Raw genomic sequence first — 6,000 nt, forward strand, 5'->3', positions numbered from 1 at the left:
AAGGTTTTGCATGGTCACACTAACAATGGGTTTAGCTAATAGACGTGTTCTTCACATGCCCAGGTCATGCTCACAGTCCCAGCTTAATTTCTGAAGAACAAGGTAGAAGAGAGCAGGGTTGGAGCCGTTGGGAGAGCCGAACTCAGGTGGAGTTAGATAAAGGCAGCCCTGTGTTGCCCTCTAGGGAGACTGGCACCTCCAGGACGTGGCTTCTTCCCGGGGAGCGTTTTCTGTACAGCGAGGGGGGCAGCTGAGAGAACAGGGAGCAGACTGGAAGCTCATCCCTGCCGGAGGTGAGCGGCTTCCGTTCCCGCAGCAGGCCCCCTTCTGGCCCTGGCACTTGGCTCTCGACCCACCCCCAGCAGTGTGTTTGCTCACTGAGCCTGGCTGGAATGGAAGGGAATCATAGTGAGTCAGGAGGACGACTCACTTTATGAAAGGAAACTAAGAAATAAATCAACAAGAATATCCCTAGAATCGCGGCTGAAAGCAGCGGCTGGGGGAAGCTCCTTGTTCAATTCGTCTCATTTTGAAATGACTGCTGTTTGGCAGAACCCGGGTCACACCTGCCCCCATGCAGTGGCTTTGTAAGCTGCATGCTGAACAGCCAAGGTGGCAGGAGCGGCTTCTGCCCTTACCCTGGAGAGGGGTCAGAGGCTGCAGGGGGGCTGCCTCAGGGAGGAGCTGCCCGGTGCTGGTTCAGCTGCCCCTGGGCCCCTGCAGTGGCGAGGAGCAAGTTTGTCTATGAAATAGCAAAACATTGCCGCAGTGATTTGCGCAGACCAGCAGTGTGCCTGGGAGCCTGCGCAGTTACAAGTCCTGCCCCTCCCTCCCTCCTTTCCTTCCTTCCTTCCTTCCTTCCTTTCTTCCTTTCTTCCTTCCTTCCTTCCATCCTTCCTTTCTTTCTTTTCTTTCTTTCTTCCTTCCTTCCATCCTTCCTTTCTTTCTTTTCTTCCTTCCTTCCTTCCATCTTCTTTCCTTTTTCCTCTTCTCCTTTGTTCTTTCTCTCCTCTTTCTTTCTTTCTTTCTTTCTTTCTTTCTTTCTTTCTTTCTTTCTTTCTTTCTTTCTTTCTTCTTTGCACTACTTGGGATCGAACCCAGGACCTTTGCACTGAACTACTCCCTAGCCCTCTTTTAAAATTTTTATTTTGAGACAGGCAAGGTCTTGCTCAATCGCTCAATCTCCCAGGCTGGGCTTCAACTTGCAGTCCTCCTGCCTCAGCCTCCCAGAGTGCTGGGATTGTAGGCACGTGCCACTATGCCTGGCTTCCTGCTCCACTCTAATTCCCACTCCCCACAGGGCAGGACACATCTTCCTGCCTGCAGGTGACAGGGTGCAGTGCAGGCACACCTTCCTGAGCAGGGCTTCATCAATTTGGGTCTCTGCTTTTACGGGTGAAAAGAGGCTGGCAAGAGGAGTGCCCACCCCTTGGGCTGGTGTGAGGCAGAAGGAGGGCTGTGCCTACCCCAAAGTCTCCTTGGATATAGAGGATGCTGGTGATTTTTCTCCATCTCAAGAGACAGTTCCAGAACCCCTTCACTGGCTTACACTTTTACAGTAACTTTAAAAATCCAGGCACACTTGCACACCAATGGGCTTCCGGGGATGAGATAGTCACGACGGCTGCACAACTCTGTGAATGCACTTTGTGCCACTGAACCACATACAGAAAAGTGGGTGAATTCCAGGGATGCATCTTTTGCCACAATAAAATAAAAAATGTGCGAAGTTCATAAAGCGGGCACTACGAGTCACAACTAAAACACACAAGGGAAATCTAAGCGAAGCACCCAGTGCGCCCACCTGCATGTCCTCCTCTTTGAGCTCTAGCCATCTCCTGACAGGGACAGGAGCAGAGGTGCTGGCTCAGGTGTGAGGTTTCCAGCTCCCACCCCCAAATGCGCTGGGGGACTTGGGGTGAGCAGCCTGAGCTCTCTGGCTCTCCAACACTCAGTGAAAACACAAGTGGGCCCCCAGGTCCTGCCTCGGCATCCTTAGCTCCCAGGTGCTTCTGCCAGTGCAACTCCGGGAAACTGCACCTAATTTCCATCGACACTCAATGGTTTCTTCTGTGAGCGCACATGTGATGTGATTTAGGATTCATCTCTTTTTCTTTAATATAACATTAAAACCCATTTACATGCCATGACCACACAGAGGGATACAGAGGGATGTGCCTACCCCCAGGTGCCAAGTGGGACAGGTAGGAAGACACCTTGCCTGGCACTAAGCATCCCCACCAAAGACCCACAAAGTCTGCACCTGTGGACACCCTCAGAGCAGGGCAGGGCTGCAGGGAGGGTTGGAGAGGGATGCTTAGGGCCTGGGGCCAAGGAAAGAAAGGAGAAAAACAAAAGGAACATCTTGGAGTTGCAGAGAAAATGAGTTTGGGCAGAAGGAGGGCTGGTCCCACTTCATTCTGTTTGTCTTTGCCTTTGGTGTCAATAGCACCTCAGCTCGCCTTGGTGGGAGCAGCCCTGCCTCCCCCCGCAGGCTTCTGGGGAGAGCATACGTCGCAGCGGGGCTTGCCTCCGCTGCCTGTGAGCAAAAGCAGCTTCAGCATCCAGATGCACGATGGCAACGTTGATTGTGATTCTCTCTCTTTTCTCTCTTTCTTTTCTTAGAGAGCCCAGAGCGCCCCGGGGAAAATTGGCTGAATAAAAGGTATAAAGACTTTCTTTTCTTCCTGAATAGTTTTTGACAGATATGAGCATGTTGAACGTCTTGGGAGCTGCTGGTAATGAATGCCAGGAATTCCTGGGGTTTCCCTTGCACCCGAGGGAAGAGAAGGTTGGGGGCTGGGAGGGAAGGGTTAGCGTCGTTGAGCACCTCCAGGACATCTCTGCTCTCACTGCCCAGCGCACAGGTCCAAAATGTGCTGGGAAAGGCAGGACCCGGGTCCAGCTGGCCTCAGAAGCAGCAATGGCTCCTCCCTACTCCTGTCCCCTCTCCCCTCCCTGAGACCCCTGTTGGAACTCCCAGCCCAACCCCAGGTACTAGGCTCATGGCCACCCATCCCCTGTGTAGCAAGACCTTAGGACCACTAGAGCAGTCCCAGGGCCCACTGGTCCAGACTGGTTCACCTCCCTACATAGCCCAGTCCCCTCTGAGTGGACACTGAGGCTATCAGCTTGGGTCCCAGTGTGGACTCTCTGGGGGGAAAGAACACTGCTGCTGAACAGAGCTGGCCGATCCCATGTCCCTTGGAGCCCATCCCCCCACCCAAGCCCATCAGCAACTCATCCCTTGTATGGATTCATCTGCAGGGTCTTATTTTGAGGGCTGATGATACAAATAGTGTAGATCTATTATGGACAAAATCCGAATGTGCAGATACACAATGTCTGTGATCCTCAGCCTTAGGGCTTCTACCTGGCAGGGCTCTTGGGTCTTAGGTAGTGTCTTGATCCATCTGAGCTGCTACAACACAGTAGCTAAGGCTGGGCAATTTAAGAACAGGAACTTGATAGTTTTGGGTCAAGGAAGTCCAACACTTTGAGGAGAGTGTCCTGCTGTGCCTTCACAGAGCAGAAAGAGAGCAGGAGGCTGGACCTGCACTTTCATAAAGACACACCCATCCCACCCTGAGGGTGCAGCCCTGCCGGCCTAATCAGCTCCTATTACAGTTTCAAAAGCAATAAAATTTAACTCAAGTTCTGGATGGGTCCTTCCAACAAGGCAGAAGGTGTGTGGGCAAGGACAGCACAATGTTTTCCAAACGTCAAAAATGAGAGCGAGTCTGCCGCGTAGGAGAGCGGGATGCCTTCCTAAGCCAAACGGGTAATCTCCGCAGGTGACCTCTCTGGGGTTGTGCTTGCCTCGGCCTGCACTTGGTTCAGACAACATGGCTTGGAAGGAAGTCCTGTCCTGGGGTCTGTAGTAGGGTCACCTGGTCAGGCTGTGGACAGGACTCTTGCCAAGGGTCCCCCCTTCCATCTGTTTCTGAATGGAACCTGGGCTTGGGCTCTGCACATTGGCTTTCCCTCCTGATGGAGACCAAGGGCTGAGGCCCAAGAATTCTTCTCCTGCATCCTCCCCAGGTCCCCACGGTGGCTCCCATTCCATCAGTGACAGATGCAGTTCCCTATGGAAGGGGACAAAGAGTTGGCTGCAGGTGTTTGGTCCGCCCTCCCCCAGAATTGAAACCAAGTCCATTTCATGCAACAGACTCTTGGGGCAAGCCCACTTAGAGGACTAAGAGGCCAGCCATCCTCTCAGTAATTATGTAGAAATTTGTCAGGCTCGTGTGCCTGTCATTTAAACACCTTTAACAAAGTACATGGACTACAGAAAAAAAAAACCATACCCGACTTGTGCCACTTGATAAGTTTCAGTACATGTCAATACCCAAGCCACCATGACCACAGTGAAGATTATGCTGCACCCCTCACTCCCCTCAGTTGCTGGTACCCCTTTACAACCACCTCCTCCTCCACCAGCTCCCCGGTGAGCCCTTTCCCAGCCAGCCCACACCTGCTCTCCTCACTGTAAATAGACTGTATTTTCTAGAGTTTTATATAAATAGAATCAGGCCATATGTACTTTTTTTGTTGTTTGGCTTCTCTTGCCGGCCTAATGGTTTCGAGCTCTGCTGGTAGTGCTGTGTCTATAAATAGCTGGTTCCCGGTTGCTGCTGAGTAGAGTTCCACGCCATGAGTGTATGCTAACGTGTGGATCCATTTACTCCTTGAAAGATGTCTGGGTGGATTCCAGTTGGGTGTGCTTACAAATAAAGCTTGCGTGAATAGCGGCGTACAGATGTTCACGTAGACACACGCTTGAGTAGGACACCTCGGAGCGAGGCAACAGCGGGGTCCTCAGGTCAGCATGTGCTTTCCAATCCCCACCAGCTTCATGCAGAAGGGGCAGTTGTATATCTGCCTGTACCAGATCTCAGTGCTGCTGGTCTTCGTAATCTGAGCCACTCTACTGCATGCGCAGTGAGCAATTGCGTCTCCCTGATGACTAACAACGTTAAGAATCCGTTCCTCTAGTTACCTGATATCCCTGGGTCTTCTTCGATGAAGTGTTCTCTATGCAATGAAAGCTTTGTTGATTGTTTAAATTGGAATGCTTGTTTGTTGTTGAGTTTGGGAAGTTCTTTACATGGTGTCCATACAAGTTCTTCATCAGACATGTGCTTTGCAGAAGTTTGTTTCCAATTGGTTTGTTTTTTCATTGCAGAAGGGTTTTTTTTTTTTTTTTTGTTTTTTTTTTTTGGTGGCTCCACATTGACCTCCAGCAGCACTGGTCTGGGTTGCCTTGAGTACCTGGGAATGGAACCACTGCTCCCAGAGACTGACTGCCTCCTTTAAGCAGGCACTTAGACAACTGAGCTAATGGGTGGGCCCCCAAAGACCAGCAGAAGGACCTGCCCATTAGCTCAGTTGTTTTATTTATTTATTTTTTCTTGGTGGGACCGGGGATTGAACTCAGATCCTTGCGTTTGCCAGTCAAGCGCTTATCCTACTGAGCCATCTCCCCAGCCCCTCTTTTTTCATTGTCATAACGGTGTCTTGTGAAAAACAAAACTTTTCAGTTTTGGTAAAGTTCAATTTATGGATTTGTTCTTTGGGGATCATGCTTTTGATATCATGTCTAAGAAATCTCAACCTGACTGGAGGTCACAAGGGTTTTATTGTCTAAGCTTTCTTCCAGTCATTTTAGCATTTTTAGGTTTTACATTTAGGTCTGAGGTTTAACTTGAATTAATTTTGTGTATGGCATGGGGTATGGACTGATGTCTATTTTCCTGCATATAGATTTGCAATGATTTCACTATTACTTATCAGAAAGATGATCCTTTCCCTCTGATCTGTTTGGTGCCCACCCCACTACAGGGGCAGGACCAAGGTAGTGTTTAGTAAGTCTTGAGATCAGGAAATGCTCTCATTCTTCTTTTTCAAAGTAGTATTGGCTAGGGGCTGGGGAGATAGCTCAGTAGAATAAGTGCTTCCCTGGCAAGCGCAAGGGCCTGAGTTCAATCCCCAGTTCTGCCA

At 50.4% G+C, this 6,000-nt stretch overlaps 1 protein-coding gene across 4 annotated transcripts in view; it reads left to right on the plus strand.

Annotated features, from left to right (window-relative positions):
* Nucleotides 1-6,000, plus strand: part of Rbfox3 (RNA binding fox-1 homolog 3) — a 406,036-nt gene that overhangs the window by 278,972 nt on the left and 121,064 nt on the right. For all 4 annotated transcript variants that reach the window (XM_004639517.2, XM_004639518.2, XM_023699282.1 and 1 more), the window contains exon 4: nt 2,626-2,665. The gene's annotated coding sequence lies outside the window, so the exon portion shown is untranslated. The remainder of the gene's footprint in view (nt 1-2,625; nt 2,666-6,000) is intronic.

This window comes from Octodon degus, unplaced genomic scaffold (genome assembly GCF_000260255.1).
Source record: "Octodon degus isolate 3935 unplaced genomic scaffold, OctDeg1.0 scaffold00112, whole genome shotgun sequence".
NCBI lineage: Eukaryota > Metazoa > Chordata > Mammalia > Rodentia > Octodontidae > Octodon > Octodon degus.